The sequence below is a fragment of the Lissotriton vulgaris genome, chromosome 1_1 (assembly GCF_964263255.1).
Source record: "Lissotriton vulgaris chromosome 1_1, aLisVul1.2, whole genome shotgun sequence".
In the NCBI taxonomy this organism is placed as follows: Eukaryota; Metazoa; Chordata; class Amphibia; order Caudata; family Salamandridae; genus Lissotriton; species Lissotriton vulgaris.
The window spans coordinates 2,056,184,699-2,056,206,033 of record NC_141685.1 but is presented as its reverse complement, the minus strand read 5'-3'; the positions used below and the strand labels follow the sequence as shown (position 1 = coordinate 2,056,206,033).

General features: G+C 41.7%; 1 protein-coding gene across 1 annotated transcript in view; it reads left to right on the top strand.

Moving 5' to 3' along the window:
* PDE3A (phosphodiesterase 3A) overlaps window positions 1–21,335 on the top strand; it is a 1,268,538-nt gene that overhangs the window by 323,345 nt on the left and 923,858 nt on the right. The gene's annotated exons all lie outside the window — the stretch shown is intronic.

Sequence of the window (21,335 nt, the reverse complement as noted above, 5' to 3'; positions counted from 1 at the left end):
GAGAATTTAGTAACCATCTTCTGATCTTGATCATTTGTCAGCCATGGAAAAGGAAGTTTATCTAAAAATCTCGTAATGTTGCAAAAAAGCTTTTCCAATATCTAGTGATTTTGTTAAGTGGACCTTAGTTTCTGTATTTACTAATGGTGTGATTTTATTATTGGCTTGTAGTTCTCTGGACTGCCAATCCAGTAATCTGCCTGTGTATTCGTTTTCTACATATACCTTTTGGAGGTACATGATGTCTGCAGTGTATCCTTGTGCGTATTAAAATTCTTGCCTACATGTTTTTGCCTAGTTAAGTGATTCTTTATTGACAGCATTCCTAATTTGCCGAAGAACTATGTTTGCCTGATGTAATTCTGCATCCAGTTCCAGTCTTTGTAATGATGCCACCTTTCTTTGCTGTATCCCTTTAGTCGTAATCTAATCCCAAACTGTTGCCTTGAAAGACGTCCATGCATTCTCTATTCTATTTGGTCCTAAAGAAGTTTAAGATCTCATTGTGAACCTCTGTGCACAACTTTTCATCCTCTAAGTTGACTTTATTGAAAAAACACATCGTCCCACTGTTCTTTCTATCTTAATTTCTGTCACTTCCATTTTAACCTTGTCATGATTTGAGAAGGCATTCTGTATATGCTCATAATTAACCAACTTCAAGCTATAAATTGTAAGAAAGTAATCTATTCTTGAAGCAGAGTTATATTTAGCAGAAAAATATGAGAAATCATGTTTCTTATGGTACTGATTTGCCAAAAATCGACTGGATCGAATTCCCTCTTGCTTATTAAACTTTAATGTGAATGAGACATACATGGTTAAGCTGCCACAGAAACAAACTTTATAATGAAAAATGTCTGGACTTAAAGAGTCCTTACCTATTAACTGCATAAATGTCGATTACAGGTATCCATGGGTAGCAGGTGATGACTGTCCTGGTCTGAACATTTGGTACACCTGGCATTGCCCTTGCTACCCCTGGACTCGGCCCATGATGGCAGCGACAGGAACAGAAAGTATATGGGCTGTGGAAAATGTGTTTTTACTTTTTTTGTTTCCACTCCTCATCTTTCTAGTATTCTGTCAGCAACAAAAAGGTGTCTGTTCGTGGGCTGTGTGTGAGATGTTGGGTCAAACCTTTAATGCCATCATCCATGAGGTTCAAAAGGGGAGTGATGTCACTTCCTGCACCGCTGGTATTTTGGTGTTTTACGTTCCGTTCAGTTGTCTGGGAACTTGGTTCATGTAGTGCAATAAGAATCTCAGAGAGGGGTCAGACATTTCTGATACACAAACAGCCCTGAAGCAGGTTGCGGTTCTTTTTCAAATCTTTCAAAATCCTGTCCGCCTTGATGGACTAATTCCATTTGTGAGAACATTCTGCTTAGTAAGAATATTTATAACTGATCCCCGGGGGCGCCCGCAGAAAAAAAAGGCCTCGACCATATTTACATGTTGCAAAATAAAAAATAGAACTGCCATAAATAAAGGTTTCCTGGGAATAGCAGATGCTGATGCGCGGTTCTGCGAGCCAGTAGTAAACGCTAGGGACACTTCGGAGCTGGACTGAATCAGAGCAGTGAAGAACGCCCCACTGCTAAACAAAATATGTCAACACATTAGGACGTCGGGAAAAGAGCTTCTTTTCTGGTTCCACGATTGAAGATTGACTTTTTCTGCTCTCGTGTAAACAGAATAAAAATGTGACGGGCGCTGAGAGCTGTGTTCCTTGGATCCAGTGCCTCGAAAAAAAGCAAGACTGATAATTGATTTCGCATGTGTTGTCTTTTTATTGGAGCGCGCGCATGACGCAGCTCCCTTAGCTCCTTTAATGTAGGCTAAACCTGTTTGTGACGCATCGCTAGTTCTTTTTTGCTTCTGACAGGGCTTTCTTAGTTAAAACAGACCTGCTCCAATGAAAGTAAACTGTGTTCGTGCATCACCAAAAGAGATCGAATCTATGCTTATTTATTTGGGTTTTTAGAACAAACTGCTAACCATGGGTGGCATAGTGGCCTGTGATGCCAAAGGGTGAACTAAGGAACCAGGTTCTAGGCTCGGCCAACCTTCAGCACCTTGTCATTCTGGCCAACCTACTTGACCGCCTCTTGCCGAAAAAAGAGTAATGTCTGGTTCTCATTATATAAAGCGCTCTAATGCCCTTGGGCCAAATGGAGCTTTGTAAAAGCACAGAAGTAAAACACAGAAAAACCATTTTGGAGTCGGAACGCTTTGGAGATGGGGTTCATTGAAGATGAGATGAGCAGAGCTATAAAACAGTCGCTGGAACCATTTCTTTATTTATAAAGTGTTATATAGTGCAAACATGACCCAAGAGGGTATCAGAGCGCTTTACAAGAGGCCAAGAAGGAAAAAACAGTAAACCACATAGAAAAAATCTAGAGCGAAAGAGTGGTCTGGCATAGATTGCAGTGCCTGGACATACTCCCGGGTGAATATGACAAGGTGCCCGAGCCTTTCTATCAAGAGCATTGAGGCCTGAATGAAGAGGTAAAGCCGGCCAGAGGCCTGTGACCGAACCAAGTGAATTCAATTTGTCCTCTGTAATTTCTTGCTCCTTAGTAGAACGTAATCACTGCGTTTGGTCATGGTATTTTTTAAAACAGCCTGACTGTATGTTTTTTGTTTGCTGAGCAGTCCTATTTTGTTTACATGCATGCACATACATGGAGACGAAATAGTTAGGCTTTAGGAGGTCACTTCCACGCAGTCTTGCTAGTGCTTGCTCTTATTGATGGATCAGTGCTCTTCCTAGGGGTTAGTAATCTCTCAGCAGCAGGCACTTAACACACCCGGCTATCTTTCGACAGCAGCGTTCACTGCGTACCGTTTTCTCTCGCTACAGACGTCACTGCAGCAAAAGCTGCTTCAGGCTCTGTTGACAGAACAGTTTGAACCAGTCAAATGTGCAGCCCTGCGATATTCGAATCAATGTTTCCTTTCCGTGCTCCTATCACCAGGAACAACAAAGTATAGTGCCTTTTTTTCTGTGACATTTGTTTATAAAAAATAACGGTTTAAAAATATGGCATTTGCGCGCTCTGTTTGCTTTCGCGGGATCTTGTTGTGATACGTAAGCCCAGATCTCCCTTGGCATTGACTTAGCTGCCTTTCTCCAAGAAACAGGAAATGCTCTCTTTAATCTGTGTCAACCAGGTTTGTGCCTTCAAGTCAATGAGAATGGCACTTATTCATTACTAGCTTTCACTCTAAATTGAATTATGACGTAAGCAAAACTAACTGCCTTCTGGCTCCGGTTAGCTCCTGTAATAACATTGCAATCCTGACACAGATCTTTGTACGGGGCCTGGTGTCCTCAAAAGTGCTTTAATTTCAAGAGGGACGACACGAGTACACCCGCCAGGCATAGAGAAGCAGCTTTCGCGGTGCACACATGGAAAAGGTGGGGCACAGACTTGCGCTTTTTGTGGCCCTATATTTTACTCACATTCATCCCAGCCTAAAAGAATGGAATGTATCAGTGCTTAATTTGGAGGCCACTGCAGCTTGCACCACTCATTGCCCCTGAGATCGCTGCGAATGACAGCCCCAACGCAACTACGAACCATTGCATTCCTAAAAGTGACAATTTAGAACATTTGAGAAACCCAAACACTATTTATAGCTTGGGCGCAGGTATTAGTATTTTCTAATGTATATTTTATCAATAAAAAACTGTTGTTGTTTTCAGCTGTAAATTAGACAAACAGCACCACCTTGTGGCAGACTGTCATAAGTGCCAGTGTTGACAATTAAGTGCCGGTGCTGAGGGCTAGAAACCATCTGCTCAAATTAAGCACTGGAATCTATTCTGTCAGATTATTGCACTTTAAAATAGGTGTAAATAAAGTACGTGCAATTTGTATACATGTCTTGGTGATCACATTCTAAAGCATAAGGTCAAGCCAAACCAAAAGGTCCGGGTTCTTACCCACCACCTTATCCTCACACATCCCTGGCAGGGAGTGGTTAGGGGCTGACAGGAGTGATGCTGTGTGTTCGTCCATCAGGAAGTGGGCGGTGCCTGATAGCATGATCTTGGCCTGTGGGTGTTCACCCTCGAAAGCAAAACAGGAGTTGTCCAAATATGGGGATGGGGAGCTGGTTATAAAAAGAGACTTCTCTTCTGTCCACATGTATTTATTTGCGTAGAACTCATTTTAACCAGAAGATGAAAAGTGCAAATTTCCCACTGTTACTGAGGAAATTGTGTAGTTCTCTTTCACAAGAAAAATATATTCTCTGGACCCTGTGATGCACAAATTGGCTTATTGCAGCAGAATTCTCTGCCATAAGTGTGGAGAAATCTGCAATAGTTAATCACACACAAGTAGTGTGAAGGGGGTGAAACAAGACATAGTTTGCTTAGTAAATTTGGGATCGCTCAGAAACTCACACGTTTGTGGGCATTCCCAAACTCCAATCTGACCGCTTCTCACACTGGAAACTCTCCTTCCAGGTTGGGAAAGAGAATGGATCTTCCCCAGAGTTGGTGATGGTGTAGAAGAGAAGTGTCTTTAAGAGGAAACATGTTTTTTCTTGCAAAGTGGGTTCCATACCCATGTGTGTAATTGTAAACGAAGTGGATTTCCGCATGGGGGGGATTAGGAACCCTTGAGTGATGTCACAAGACATTGCAAGGAGTACAATTGAAAAACGAATCCTGGTTCAGCATTTCCAGTGTTCTACTGGGAATGTATGTGAATTCCAAAAGTAATAAATGTGCACCCATACACAGCTGAAAGATGCAGATTCACAACTTTTTCCCTCTGAACTGTCCCATTATTATTTTGCAGTTTTAAACGTAGGGGTTATATAAGTTCTGCATAACATATGCAGAAAATAAGCATATTTTTCTGCATGGGGAAACATATGCATTCTGCATTATTTCTCATAATTAATAACTGTATTACTTTTTGTAAAAATATAGGTATACTCTTATCTTTTAGGTGACTATATACATATTACCTTTTACTTGCATTTGCAATAATGTGCATTCTGTTTTCTCCGGCGAAAATTATGCGGTTTTGGGTGGAAATATTTACACAACCTAACGATTATGCAGAAAATAGGCATGTTTTGTATTAGAAATTGTAGGAAACATTTGCATTCTGTGGCTTCTGGACATTTTGCAATGTGCACCTTTGGTATGGACAACATGATTCTATTTACATTGTTTGCAGAAGCGTATTTTACATTTATGTTCATGCGAGAAGACAAATTAATCTCTTCGCCATTGTGAGAAACCAATGCCTCGTTTCCCCAGGTGTCCTTTGCCTTCTCCATCGCTTTCATCTCACATTGCTTGCTCTGCTACCTCCAGACAGTTTCCTCAACACCATAATGTAGATGCTTCCTCACCTCCCTTTGCAGAAGTCTTCAGGGTGTCCTTTCGGATTCTGATCCCATCTACTATCCTCTGCGTCCCGCTCCTACTGCTCTTTTCCACCAAACAGTAGTTAATTTGTAAAAAAATAAATAAGTGCTGTTGCTTTTGTCAGGAGGTAGCTGACAGAAGCCAATTTCTCCTGTTAGGGCTGCCTAAAACAGACCAACAACTAACAAATAGAAGTGGGGAGCGGATGTGGCATAATTGCAAGAGCTGCCGACTTTGGAGCTGGGAAACCAGGTTTGAGTCTCGCCATGGGCTCAACATCCTGTGTTTCTGGGCAAATCATTTAATCTCCCCGTAAATTAATGTCCTTAACTGGTACACATGAAAAGCACTGATGTTGATGATTAAGTGCTGGTACTGAGCACCAGAAACCATCAGCTCAAATTAAGCACTGCCTCCAAGATGAACTGACCTGCTGCCCCACAAAAAGTAACTACCACACCTATATGCTAAGGTGTAGTTTGAAAAAGATGGAAATACAAACAAATCTTCATGTGCATAAGAGACTTTCTTTGTTTTGACTGCCTTAAGAGCCTATTGTGTCTTTTTTTCCACGCTAGTATGTTCATTATTATGAGCTTCCCTATAAATACATTATTTTGTGCCATATGTACAAAAATATTTTTGTGGTTGGAAATAGATCGATTCACAGAATCTGGCCCTTACTAACTGCAAAACTGCTTTTCCATATGCACAGGCCACAAATTGCGATTCGGTAACATGGTACCAATTGCAATTTGTATATCGATTCGATATTTGTAATGGGCGTGCTGAAACGCAATGGTATGTATGAATGTTTTGCGACCAAATAACGGTTGCAAAACATTAATTATTTACAGACACCTCAAGGGTGGTGGTAATCTTTCCCACATGGGAAGGCCCCCCCACGGGACTCCTTTCCCTTTGTACATGTTGAAACAAATATTTTTAGGAGCAGGCAGTGGTCCAAGGGACCACTGTCTACTCTTGAAAAATGAAACAACAAAGTTATTTTTTTTAACACATCCTCTTTTTCTTTAAGTAAAACAGGCTGCATTATAAAAAAAAGTTAGCATTATTAAAAAGCAATCACAGAAATTGTGGTTGGTTGACGCCAACTGCCACCATCCATGTGATGGGCATGATTTCTAATGGTTCGCAAATTCCAACCTACCTCGTTAATATTCATGAGGAAGGTCAATTGTGACCCCATTAGGAATCACAAAATAAAACTCAATGAGTTTCATACATTAGGAATTCAGATTTCCTAATTGCAGTTATAAAAAAGGATTGTAAGTAGAACATCACAATCCCTAAAAATGTGTGCATATTGCCCTTTGTATTAATTAGTGAAATGCAAAATCGCAAAATACCAGAAGCTCTGAATATAGTGTGATGAAAGCATATCAGCAGGAACTAACGTTTTTGTGACAGATATATCTGATTTAATAAATAATGTCCTGCCAGTCTTTTCTGGGCTCTATGCTTGAATTACAAGAGGTTTAAGATCTGTTTGGTTCATAAAGGTAATGACTGCAGATATTTGTCTTACAAAGAAATTGGACTCAATGGACTAATAGACTTGTCACGAATAGTTGGGGCAACTGGTACATCAACTACTTGTGCCCTCTCTGTAATTTTGTGAAGTTACCAATGTACTACCAGGTTGCATGGAAAAATATCTAGTTTCATGGGATTACGGGATGACCTGCCTAAAGACCTTTTCTTTTCTGGCTGCTAAGGCATGGAACCGTCTCCCCCCCAACCTTAGGCATGCTCCCTCAGAAAGCCTTTTCAGGAAATCCCTGAAAACTTGGATTTACTCTCAATCTGACTCCTCAGTTCTCGCAGCTATCTGATCCACGCCCCCCATAGTCGACCTTCTGTGTGCTCAGCGCCAAGATGCTCCCTCCGGAGCGAAAGTAGCGCTTTACAAATGCCAATAAATATCAAATATCAAATAATTATTATTAATCAGGCATGTCGCTGTTTGTAACACCTTGTGATTGGCTGCAAACAAAGGGATGGTGGCAAAAAACAGCATACCACCACACCAGTATTCACATTCCCAACTGGGAAACTGTTCTTTTTTTAAAGCAAAAACTTTTAAAAAACTTGCTGTTTAGGAAGACCTCAGAGAGGGAAAAGCAATTGTCCCCTGCCATATTGCGTGTCCCCACCCCTTAAGGCCACCAGATATGATCCCAAATGAAATCCGTCCAACCTGGGGACAACTTTGTCATTCCAAATCTTTTACCACCTCTTTGAGGAGCCAGTAACATTTCAGTGAATTGTGACTGTTGCTCCGGCCGCAAACCACTAGTTCGCGTAATTGGAATTCGCAATTAGGAAAAGACACTTCTTTTATATTATTATTATTATTATTATTATACGAAATTTATAACGCGCTCAGTTACCCATGAGCATCCCGGCGCGAGACAGACCAAAAAGGAGAGCTGAGTTCACACACTACAGTGGAAACAAGTGAGTCTTCAAAAGTTTCCTAAAGAGTAAGATCCTGGGCTCTGAGCGGATCTTAAGGGGCAGGGATTCCATAAAGTCGCAACTTGCACTGAGAAACGCCTGCCCCCAGAGCGAGCCTTCCTTACTCTGGTTAACTGCAGACGGTGTCCTTGATCCGAGCGCAGAGGACGTGTGGGCTTGTAGGGACGTGCCATAGTGGAGAGAATGGGAGGGCCCTTACCATGCAGAATTTTGTGGGCAGTGCATAACGCCTTAAATTTCACCCGCTCCTTAACAGGGAGCCAGTGCAGCGTTTTCAGAGCTGGGGCAGCTGAATGCCTTCTAGGAACATCCAACAACAGTCTGGCGGCTGCATTCTGTACTTGTTGGAGAGTTTTAAAAGTCGCTTCGGGAGCACCGAGAAACAACGCGTTCCCGTAGTCGAGCCTCGACAAGATTAAGCAGTGAATCAGCAGCTTCCATGCTGGATCAGGGAGCAGTGGCAACACCTTGCAGGCTGACCGCAGCAGACCAAAACAAATCGCAGCGGTCTTCCTGGCGTGGGTCCTAAAGGACAGGTCTTCCTCCAACCAAACTCCCAAGGTCTTGATCTCCTTCTTGGGAGATGGTGGAACACCCAGGGACCGGGGCCAACAGCTAGCCATACTAGAAGGACTGGATTTGCCTAGGAGCATCAGCTCAGTTTTATCCTCATTGAGCTTTAGAGCAGAGTGGGACATCCAACGATGGACATTTACAAGACAATCGTGCAGAACTTCGGGTTGTTCCGCCAGCTGGGTGAGACCTACCACCAGCTGAGTATCATCAGCATAGCTGATAATCTTCACTCCCGAAGGGGCGACCACTCCTTCAAGCGGAGTCATGTATATATTAAATAAGGTAGGGCTCAAAGATGAGCCCTGCGGGACTCCACATTGAAGGGCGAACGGGGTCGACTGCTCTGCCGCTTCCCAGATTTGGTAGAACCGATTAGAGAAAAAGGATTCTAGCCATTTTAGGGCCGTTCCTGACACACCCACCTCTGACAGGCGATGGAGTAGCACCTGATGACTTATGGTGTCAAAGGCAGCACTCAAGTCCAGGAGGATCACTGCCACTGACCCTCCTGTATCGTATCAAGAATGCTCCTAGCTTCCTCCACTACTGCCAGCAGGGCTGTGTCCGTCCCTTGACCGGGCCGGAAACCAGTCTGGGAGTCTCCCAACAGATGATGAGACTCTAGATGACAAGAGAGCTGACGGTTAACCAGCTTCTCTGCAACTTTTGAAAAGCCGGGAAGGAGTGAGATCAGCCTAAAGTTGGTCAGATTCGAAGAATCCAATCCTGGTTTTTTCAAAAGTGCTTTCACCACTGCCTTTTTCCATCTCTGGGGCACTATGCCCTGAGAGAGTGAAAGGTTGATAAGGTCAGTGAGCGGGGTGGACAGAGTGTCTGCAACTAGTTTAAGGTATTTCATGGGGACTGGGTCACTAGGAGATCCACTCTTCATCTCTTTCAGGGCTTTTGTGACCTCCTCCTCAGAAAAAGGGCCGAAGGAGGAGAGCTCCACATGGCAAATTACAGAGCTAGCATCTGATTCCGGGATCAGAGGGGCCGTAGGCAGTGAGGACAGGATCTTCTCTATTTTAGAATGGAAGAAGTAAGCCAGTTCTTCACATTTTTCTTTAGGATTGTCATATACAACCGGCGGGACCGGGGCTTTTAGAAGTTCCTTAAAGATTTTAAAGGATTCGCCTGGTGAATTGCTAGCACTCTCGATCCTATCGTTGAAGAAGTTCCTTTTGGCGTCCTTCAGCGCGTTTTTATACTTCCTCATCTCTCTCTTGTACTGTTCTCGACTATCTTCCGACCGCTCTCTCCTCCATGCGCGTTCCAATCTTTTGCATGAGGTTCTGAGGCCCCTAAGTTCGGAAGTATACCAGGGAGCGGAGCCAATTCTCCTTTCACTGACAGGCCTTCTTTTTTTTGGAATCAACGAGTCCAAAGCATTAGTCAGCCAAATTCCCATATGTTGGTCAGCGGTAATGGGATCAGCGGCCAGGGGAGGACAGGTTCTTGCCAACTCTGCCGCCCAACTGTCTACTGGCAGCTTCGACCAAAGTCGCTCTACTGTGTACTGTCTGGTTACAGGATCTCTCCACTTCACTAACAGCCATCTAAGCGGGACTAAGTAGTGGTCCGTCCAGGGGAGAGCCAACGGCTGGAGCGCTTGCAGGTTCTTTGAGTTAGCGAAAGCAACATCGAGCTGATGACCCCTATTATGGGTGGCACCAACATTAGCAAGATGTAAATCAAGTGCACCCAGCGTGGCTAGAAGATCTCTCTCTACTGCATCATCGGGGTCGTCAAAATGTAAGTTGAGATCCCCGAGGATTACAAAGTTGGAGGATGCGGCCGCCAGTGGAATCACTGCCTCGATGAAGGAGTCTATAAAATTGCCCAGCGTTGCCGGAGGCCGATACACAAGAAGGCCAGAGATGGAGACAGTAGAAGATATGCGTAGGGAAAACTGACAGCCTTCAGCGTTGTTAATGCCGCAGTCTACCGCTTTGCATACATAAGTGTCTCTATATACAATGGCCACTCCTGCCCCCCTCCCATCTGGCCTGTCCCGATGAAACATAAGGTATCCTGAAGGGAGGGCTTGAACGATGTCAGGACCAGAACAAGAAGTCAGCCAAGTTTCCGTAAGGAACAAGGCATCCAAGCTGTGGTCTAAAAGGAGGGAGTTAATTTCCGAGGCATGGCGAGGTAGTGACCTGCAGTTAAGCAGAGCCATAGAGAACACAGAACAGTCCCTATCGGTACTAGCAGGACAACACACATTACAATGTGCAAACGGGGTACCTTCCACACAGCAGTAGCTGCAGCTGGAATGTTTGGACACACGTAACGACAGCAGTGACTCCCTGGAGTTTCTCAGAGTGGGATCCCCATGCGCAACCGAGGTAAGCAGAGTAACGTGCCCTGAGCCCGTCTGGGCCCGGACGGGCACAGACGGGCTTGACTCTGGCGAAACTCCGGCGACATTCCGGCGATGACGCTGCGTGATGACGCTGCGCGTCAGCATGGCTGACTTTATGTTCGCCGAGCGCGAGAAGACTAAAGCGCTAACCGCGCCGCCTGCAATGTCCCCCTCCCAAGATGGCCACCAAACAAGACAGTGGGCAGGGACCCGCGAAAAACGCGGTGAATTAACCAAATTAGAGTGGGGGTAAGGTGGCAGCGGTGCGAGTCTGCGAGTGGCCCTAATTAAGAACAAGGTAAAACGAGTAAAATAAGAAAAAAGAAATGGGCAAAAACAGGGATATTAAAATCGGATTAAATTCAGCAGCCAGCAACAGGGTAGCAGTGAATGAAAAGGCTTTCCTAGCGTTTGGTATCAGATGTTAAGGGTGCTCACCTGTGAGTTGCCTGCCTTTATGCTCGCCGAGCGCGAGAAGACTAAAGCGCTAACCGCGCCGCCTGCAATGTCCCCCCTCCCAAGATGGCCACCAAACAAGACAGTGGGCAGGGACCCGCGAAAAACGCGGTGAATTAACCAAATTAGAGTGGGGGGTAAGGTAACTGCTTATTGCGATTGAAAAAGAGTCACAAAAACATTTTGCATCAGACCCATAAATTGATACTACTTGTAACAATATATTTTGCTTACCATCACAGTAGTTGGTAAGGTAGCACAGTGGGTCTGCAAATGTTTTGCAGAGATCTCTTTGTAACATGCATGTCAGAGTTTTGATTGGCACTGTGGGGTGGAGGGTTTCCTGCTTGAGGGTAACTGATGCCCTCATTGGATGGTCAAACTTCGTTCTTGACTGGTCTAGAATGTTGGCTTTGGAACATGAGGTTATGTTAAAAAAATGATTGCAACTTGGTTACTGCTGCTTCCCTGGTGGTTGGTGGTTGGCTGCTGGCGTTTATCTCCTAATAAACCTAACTGTTTAACCCAGTCTGCATTTTGGGTCCATTTTACTGTAACTCAAAGACCTTTGATGCAGGTTAGAAGTAGGATCAAAAGGCAGCTGGTGAACCCCCTCAAATAAGACAGTTGTTACAGTGCCTACATTTCAAATGCTGTAGGATTGCAAAACAACAAATGCCTTTTGTCAGCTCCATGCTTTAATTTCATCCTACCCATACAAGGTGAAGCCTAATGACTGTCTAACTCCATTGTGTGCCCACTGTTAAGCATTTTCTTAGTGGTACAGAATGAAGGATATCTAGTGCATTATATATGGGCTAAAGGACCCCCTGACAAACATTATAAGGATTGTTCTAGTCACCAAGGTGTTCAATGACTTTTTAGAGGAACAAGGCCGAAGTCAGAGTTCCTTTACCAAGGTCAAGGAATTTTAGTTGATTTGCATGAATCTTTTAATGTACACACGAGGGGAGCGTTTTCTGGCATCACAGCAAACGTTTGTACCAGGGTCCATAGGGTTGACAGATGCATGCCTTGTAAGTGTTTACTGAGGTGCAGTTGAAGATTTCGCACTGGCCTTCAGTTTCGCCCTATCATGTGAAGCCCAGACAGGCAAAGGGCAGACATAGGCGCAGAACTTGCCTGCATTTAAAAATGCTTGATATCATTTGGAGCATTATCAAAATATACATTTAAACATGGGCTGCACCAAAAGTCCAGAATGGTTCACGCCTGGGGCTCTTAGAGATGCACTTAAATCATAGTCTGCTCTATGTAATAAATGAATCGATATATTTTTGTTTACAGTGCCACCACGTGTTCCAAGGTAGCATTTTGATGCGGCATAAAACATGTAAATAGCTAAATAAAGATATTGCCCCTTCATTATGTCAAAACAAGGGACCTTATCAGTCCTACTCCATGTGTCCATCCAGAATCTTCCCACAGTTTACAGTAGTTCGCCTAGGAAATGGTATTTTCACAGTTTGGTAATTTGACACTTTTTTTTGTTGCAATTCCTTTAATTGTCCTTGAGCTGACCCCTTGCGGGGTGAGCTCACTTTAGGAATGACGTTCATGCATAAGACTTCAAACATTTTAATGATTCAATTTGGTGTTTAAAGCCGTTCAAATGTTAAAACCATGCTAAAAGTCAGTAAGCTGTAACCAACTCCTAAAATGGCTTTGCAAATGGAACTTCAAATGGCTCACTCGATGAGCCATCACCCAAACCCTCATCACCAGCTTGCTGGACTGCAGCAGCACACTCTATGCCAGAATCAAAGCTCAACTGACCAGAAGACTTTAGACCATACAAAACTCAGTGGCCAGGCTCACCCTCCATCTTGCACCCCACAATCCTATCCCCCTCACCTCAAAGAGCTTCACTGGTTCCCAATCCACAAACAAGCACACTTCAAACTCCTCAGGCACACATAGAAAGCCTTACACAACATTGGCACAATGCACCTCAACAACAGAAGATACTTCCACAAAGCTACCAGACACCCAGCTGGATGGTAGGCTTGATTGTGACCCACTAAAGACCTTATTTAGCAAACCTACCCTATTCCTATATAAGTCAGTTGCCCCAAAAACATTCTGGTAGTAAATTGAAAGAAAGTATGTCGGAGGTTGGAATCAGCAGCTATGTTTACCATTTTACAGTGCTGAAAGATTTCATAGAGCATTGTTACCATCAGGCATAGTACAATATTCTGTTATATCCATTCTGGACCACTCTATTAGTGTTTGTGGAAAAGCCAAAATGTTAACTCCTAAACATAAACACCAATCGATAATAGGTTGCTAATTATACATTCTATAATTTGTTTCACTTAACTACGCACACAAGGCCCTCCACAACACCGGACCAGCATACCTCAATGACCGTCTCAGCTTCTACACCCCCACCCGCAGCCTCCCCTCTGCCAAACTCCTCCTCTCCACAGTTCCCCGCATCCGGAAAACCACCGCCGGTGGCAGATCCTTTTCCTACCTCGCCGCCAAGACCTGGAACACTCTCCCTACCGACCTACGACAGACCCAGGACCTGCTGGCCTTCAGAAGACATCTCAAGACCTGGCTCTTCGATCAGTAGCAGCCCCAACTCCCAGCGCCTTGGGACCCTCACGGGTATGTAGTGCGCTATACAAATTGTATTGTATTGTTAACTAGGGAGTAAAGCTAGAACACACACATCCGATTCGACGAGTGGGAAAGTATATGCAGCATGCAGAAATTTGTGTATACAATCTGCAGAGATTTTCGGCAAGAAGTAAGGATTAAGCTCTGCAAGGAATGACGAGGGGTCAAAAAAATAGAACGATCCCTCTACTGAGGAATATACTCACGTTTAGAGTTACCTGGTTGTTCTCAATGACAGTGCACCATGATTTCTGGGTAGAGGCAAGGGGTATATACACCTTTCCCACATCTAGTTTGTGACATAACCTTCACACAAAATTGGGAAAACCCAGTAAACATATTGGGTTGTCCATGCTGGAAGAATTAGAATGTAATTAACAAACAGTGGTAGAACTTAAACATCACAAGGGCTGGAGGCAAAAGAAAGCGATCAGTTCTCTTACACAAGACTCTTAACAGAGACTTGAAGGCTGAATAAAGGCATCCAAACAACTGGGAGCCAATCTCTTGTGTCGTGGTTTCTCAATCCATCAGCAAATATGGATTAGTCACGTGAAAGGAAAGTCATTCCTATACCTTTTAACATTGTACCCTGAAAGAAAAGCTAACATATTTTGGACTTCGAATCCAATTCATAGCGAAAACCACCCCATACATGTAGTCCAAGTATAGAAGTGCTGTTCTGTGCTGGAACAGGCAGTGTTCACCCGAGGTCAAACCCAGGTCAGGTATCCATGTCTGCCAAAAGGTACTATACTACCAGAATCTGCACAGAGCTTGAGATACAGAAAGGCAGCATAAGAATCATAAAATAAACAATACCTGAATACCCTTTCACCCACATCAGATGGGATAAACCATGCAAAACACAAAAAGTGCCACATTCAGAATTAAGAAGATTCACTAGAAGATAGAGGATAATCCAAAAGTACATTTCTTACCCTAAAATAAAACTGATTAGCCCAACAGCAATAGTGAGTAACATTTGAACTAAAACTAATGAGCGTTGTACTCTACAGAAGCCTGTCCACAACTGCGGAGTAGCACATTCACCGATGCCTTTCCAAGCAGTGCACCCTGTGCCATTGAAGGACAAAGAGCAGTTGCTTACTGCATCCTGTCGTCTGTACTTTAATTCCCTGTTGCCTCTTCCACGTATTGGAATGGATCCATCGGCTCGCAGTGCCTCACATTGGTAGCAGATGTTGGGAGTATGGAAAAACAGGTTAAGATTGCCTGCAAATATCTTGAGGCCCCAATAACCTCACTTCGTTGCAGTCGCTTAGCTGGAGTTAATGCAATGCGCTGACTAAAACAAAATCCTCCTTTCATAGTCCTCTGTATGACTCATGCACTCCATTCTTATTACTAGTGGGATACAACATATATTTGATTTGACTTCATTACTTCCTACCTATCCCACCAATCTTCCACACTTTCCCCAATAGCAAATAGGTTCAATCTGATTTCAGATCTGGACAAAATGGATTATCTCCCTGCAGGAGTTGCATCTACAAGCCCTGACCGCATTGCACACGGTAAAGATATGGAAGGAGTGCCTAGTAGTGCTCCATCAAAGGTGGGCTGGCATTTTATCTCCTGGAACATTTATTCCGGGCCAATCCAAACTTGATAATCCTGATTGGGCTAATTTTGTTAATCATGCAGATAATGTATGTCTCCAGGAAACATGGATGATGCAGGTTTTCCATCTAAATGGCTTCCATGGCATCCTGGAGCCAGCTCCTGCCTCCCCTGCAGAAAGGGCTAAAGGTGGATTGGCAACCTTCATATCCATACACATCCCCTCGGATAACGTGTTTAAAATTTGGTCCTCACCCTTTTTCCTGGTCCCATCACTCACTTTCGTGAATAATTATAATATTCTGTTGATATATTTTTATTTTAACCACCATAAGTACTTGGCATCAGAAGTCATCAATCCCTTTGAAGATGTGTAGATTCCTTTCTTTTGAACACTAAACGCAAGATTATGATACTGTGGGCAGGTGACTACAATATCAATTTATGTGGGTTTAGTGGGAAACCCACATTAGTGGGAAATGAGGTAGTGGTAAACGGGTTTGTGGTCTTACGAATTTAAGAAATGAAAGCCCTACACACTTCATCCATTGCAAAATGGGGAGGTTTTAAATAGTTTTATTCTAAAACAGGATCTAGTCTCAGCCAAAGATAGCGATTGCAGGGAGAAAAGCAAATGCTCTATTTTAATTGAGGGTAAAAGGGGGAGTTATATTGATTTCTTTGTCTCATCGTCTTGCAGAGTGTATTTTAGATTTTCATTTTGTGGCTAATTGCTTGAGTGATCAATATCCTATATTACTAGACCTAAACAGCCAGTTTAAACATACAATAGCAACTAAGAGCAGCAAACCAGAGCACCCAAATAAAAAGGCTATTACGATCAAATGGGAAAAGGTAAATCTGGAAGACACAAATTGTTACTCAGTACCTAACCAAGGTGACTGACTACACATTCATCAGACTACTTGCAGAGCCATCATATTCTAGAGGGTTTTGTGGGCTTATGTAAAGCGATTTCAGATAACTAAACTACATATTTAATTGCAAGAGAAAACCCTCTTCACATATGGTTTAACTCACAATGCTCCTTAGCCCACAGGAATTAAAAGGCTATCATAAACATGCATTGGCATAACCAATAGGTCTTGCCTTTGGGACCTTGTACGTTAAAAAAAACTGAAGTATAAGACTTCACGTTTACATTTACTTCGTATTTAGGATGCAGTAAATGTACACCTGAAGTCTTACACTTCAGTTTTATTTTTTTTTACTTACAAGGTCCCAAAGGCAAGACCTATTGGCTATGCCAATGCTTGTTTTTGTTGATTATCCCGTCCCAAACCCTCTTGGCTGCATGCCCTAAGCCTCTCCACAGTCACCTCCCCTTTATTTTTCATGCAGACATGTAGCTACCACCAGTGGCTGACCTTAAGATACCTTTGACAGCAGCTCAGCTGGCATACCCCGATCATGGCCACTCAAGAGTAAAAGATCTGTAACACAGGTCGCATCCACAGATCATGTAAGATGGCCATCACTTGTGGCAACACTCCGGTATCCTTGCCAATCAAAACGCAGAGGAGAAGGGGGGGGCAAAATACTCCGCCTTCCAGTATCAAAGCCAGGTGTTACATTTCTATAAATACTCCGGACGAGGATATATAATTAATTAGGTATTTATTGAGTATAAGTACACTGAAACCTTATACTGTAGGAGCCTGGGACAACTGACTTAAAATAGAATATAAGCCATCCAGAATTCCAGCCCATAATTCCACTAGCCATCATTGGCCAGGATGCTACACATCCCCTTTCGTTAACAAATATTTGCAAATTAACATTGTTAATAGATATGAATTGTATAAACACATTAACATCACAGATATACAATTTGTTAAATAACCAAAAAGCATAAATTAAAAGTTATACAAGCAATATTATAGATATAGAATAAATGTAAGTTATACCATTAAAATTAAAATGTTCAACATTAAACTTGAATACATATCTTAACTAAATGGATTATGACATGACATAATCTTTACACCAAGCTGGTTTAGACTTCAATCTTGAAGTAGATGCATTTCTTGTCTCATTACTGTTTTGTTGTTTAAACAAAACATTACTTGTTCCAGAAGATGTACCTGAATTAGGCCATAAACATTTAGGCACTTTCACAACCTTGCTCATGCTCCACACATTTCCATCAGTTAGTTCTACTACTTGGTGTCCAACCCTGACTATTTCCATGGGAATGGAAAACTTAGATTCTCCTGCCTTTATTAATCTTCCCTTCTTTACTCGAACCCATTCCCCAATTTTAAATTGAGACAAAGAATTTTCACATCTCTGAGATGAGGGGAGAGGAGTTGACCTAACGGCTAGGGCGCTCGACCTCGGACCTGGGGATCTGGGTTCCAGTCTCAGTAACGACGCCAAAGCCTCTTGTGACTCTGGGCAAATCACTTAATCTCCCCGTGCCTAACAAAAATGAATGTGTGTCTTCATGTAACGTAACTGGTGCTATGTAAAGCGTTCTGATACCCGATTCGGTTCGGGTCTAGTTCGCGCTATATAAAACTCTGCAAAATAAAACAAATGATATTTGTTTTTCATTGGATGGCCACCGACACTTACCATTAGCACTTGTAGACACTTTAGATTGATCAACTTTGTTTCTCATCTCTATCATCCTTGACTGGTTTAAATCACATACAACCTTTCTTCCCCTTATTTTATCAAATGAAGGCATATAACCTGCTGTTCTAGGGGTAACCCTATAATTCCACACTAAATCTTCAAGAACTTGAGAAAAATTCTTCCCATTAGCTAAAGCTAATTGTACACCCTCCTTCAAAACTCTTATCCTCCTTTCTACAATTCCATTACTTTGTGGATAGTATACTGATGTTCGTAAATGGGAAATGCCATGATTAACCAAATAATCTTCCATCTCAGTGGATCGTAACTGTACACCGTTATCGGTAACCAAGCATTTTGGAAATCCTTCCTTTTCAAATACCTCATTTAGAAATTGAATAATTGTGTGAGAATCAACATGATGAACTAATTTAATTTCTGGCCACTGAGAAAATTTTTCAATAAGAACAATTACATACATTTGACTTTTGGATAAACATATAGGACCGGCAATGTCAAGAGATGCTCTCTCCCATACTCTTTCTGGTCTTGAAATGTGAGCTTTCTCATAATTGATAATCTTTTGTGATTATCACTGCTAGCACATTCAATACACGATCTAACTTTTGACTCAATTGATCTGTCAATGGCTGGCCACCAAGATTTAGATCGTAATCTGTTTTTCATACTAGACATACCAGGATGTCCTACATGGGCCATGACTAGTACCTGTTCCCGCAATTTCTTGGGTTCTACTAATTGTACACCTCAAAATAACACATCATCTATAACTGATAATTCATTGGCCACATAAAAATAAGATAATCATTCTTTATCTACATCTTTTTTCAATGGCCATTGAGTACAGCTATATTTGATAACTTCTTGAATTTCCTCATCAGATGCACAATCATTTTTCTATTCATCTTGTTTGATGCATCCATTTGATACCATACTTACGGATATCATTTTTTCCATGTCTACATCGGGAACAGAAGATTCACAATCTTCCTTGATGGGTAGGCAAGATAAACAATATGCTAAAATGTTCCTAACACCTGGAATGTACTCTACATTAAAATGAAAGTCTTGCAATTTGTACTGCCATCTGACAATCCTTGGTGTAGCTTTTCCACAATCTATAGTAGTAAACAATTCCTCCAACGGACTATGATCTGTTCTAACCTTAAATAAAGTACCATACACATATTTTCAAAACTACTGTATGCCCCACCAACATGCCAGTGTTTCTTTTTCGAGTGTTGAATACTAAACCTCAGCCTCTCGTAGTGGTATAGATGCAAAGATAATTGTAACAAGTTTTCCATTCTGACTTTGCATCAAAACTGCACCAATACCAATATTACTTGCATCGGTAATGATGACAGAATTACATGGCGTGTCAAATGTTGCTAATTCAGAAGTGGTAGATAATTCTTTTTTAATATTTTTAAATTGTGTAGCACTATTTTTACACCAAATAATTTTTTGATGTTTCTTCATCAGACTTCTCATGTGATTGGTTTTATCTGAAAACAAAGGAATAAACTTGGAATAATATTCAGCCAGACCCAGTAAAGATCTGAGCTGATCTTTAGATTGAGGTTCTGGAGCTTCTTCAATTGCTTTTACCAAATTCTGTTTAGGTGATATACCTTTACCACTTATGTTATGCCCTAAAAAGTCAACAGAGTTCATTTCAAATTTACATTTTTCCTTGGTTAGCATCATTCCACAGTTTTGCAAAATATTAAGAACTTTACATAAAGTTTCAGTATGGTCTTGCTTATTGTTTCCAAAAACCAATATATCGTCCTGAAAGTATAAAGTATTCTTGACATCTTTAAACAATTTGTGCATAACTCTCTGAAATACTACAGAGACAGATATTAAACCAAAAGGCATCCTCTTATACCTAAAAGCGCCTTCAGGAGTTATAAAAGAGGTGCAAGGTTTACTATCCTCATGCAACACAATTTGGTGATAGGCATTAGATAAATTTAATGCTGAAAATACTGTCGCCCCCTTTAAAGCTGAAAACATCTATTTTATATTTGGTAATGGGTGCCGATCAACCCACACACACTCATTTAAATCTCTTAAATCAACACATAGTCAAATTTTTCCATTAGGCTTGTGAACGACTACAACAGGGGACAATCATTCGGATGACTCGATCTCTTCAATTATGTCTTGTTTACATTATCTATCCAACTCTTCCTTTAACGCATGTCTCATAGACTAAGAACCATGCCTAACTTTGTAGACTTTTGGTGTACTATTCTGTTTCAAAATTATTTTATGAATGAAATTCTTTAACAAACCAAGTTAAGATGAAAACACATTTGGAAATAATTTCTCCCAATCAGTCATCTTATCATCATCAACCTGAGCAATAAAATCACGGTATCCTAAAACTTGTTCAGGATGATTAGGATTTAAAGTGATTAGTAGATCTCTTTGTTGTGGCCATCCTAATAAACAAGATCCTTCTTTAACAACATACACATTGGCTGAAATGGTTTTACCTTTAAAATTGATTTTCACAACAAAATATCTCAAAACATCAATGGGTCTGTTACCATAACCAACCAGTCTTATGTCAGAAGGCAATCATTTTGTATTGGGATATTGATTGCCAATTAAAGTGTGGTAAGCACCAGAATCAGCCATCATTTCTATGTCTATTCCGTTAACATTGATAAGACAAAATGGAGAATCTTTTTTCTTACCATTAACTTAATAAATGCAAAGCATAAGTTCTTCATCTAGATCTTCTGGTTCTTGAGATATTTCTCTGATATAAGCAGGTCTATTGGTAGATTTGTTCCTATTCCTACACATTCTGGAATAGTGACCTTTATTTCTACAGTACCTGCACATCTGTCCAATAGCTGGACAAGATTTGCTGTTAGTTAAATAACCAGGTAGTCCACATTTAAAGCAAATATAGTTGTTTCTGTTCATATTTTGCATATTAAACCCTGTTTTCCCTTTACCACTATCAAGCTCTTTTGATGATTTATCTTCTATCTTAACATCAGCCATTTTTTAAATTACAATTTGTACTTCAGAAGTTGGTTTCACATATAATTCTTTCATACCTATTTTCATCTCTTCAAATCTATGGCTAATGTCAATAGCTTTTTCTAAAGTAAGATATTTTGCAGCTAGTCATTTCTCTTTTAATTTAGTATC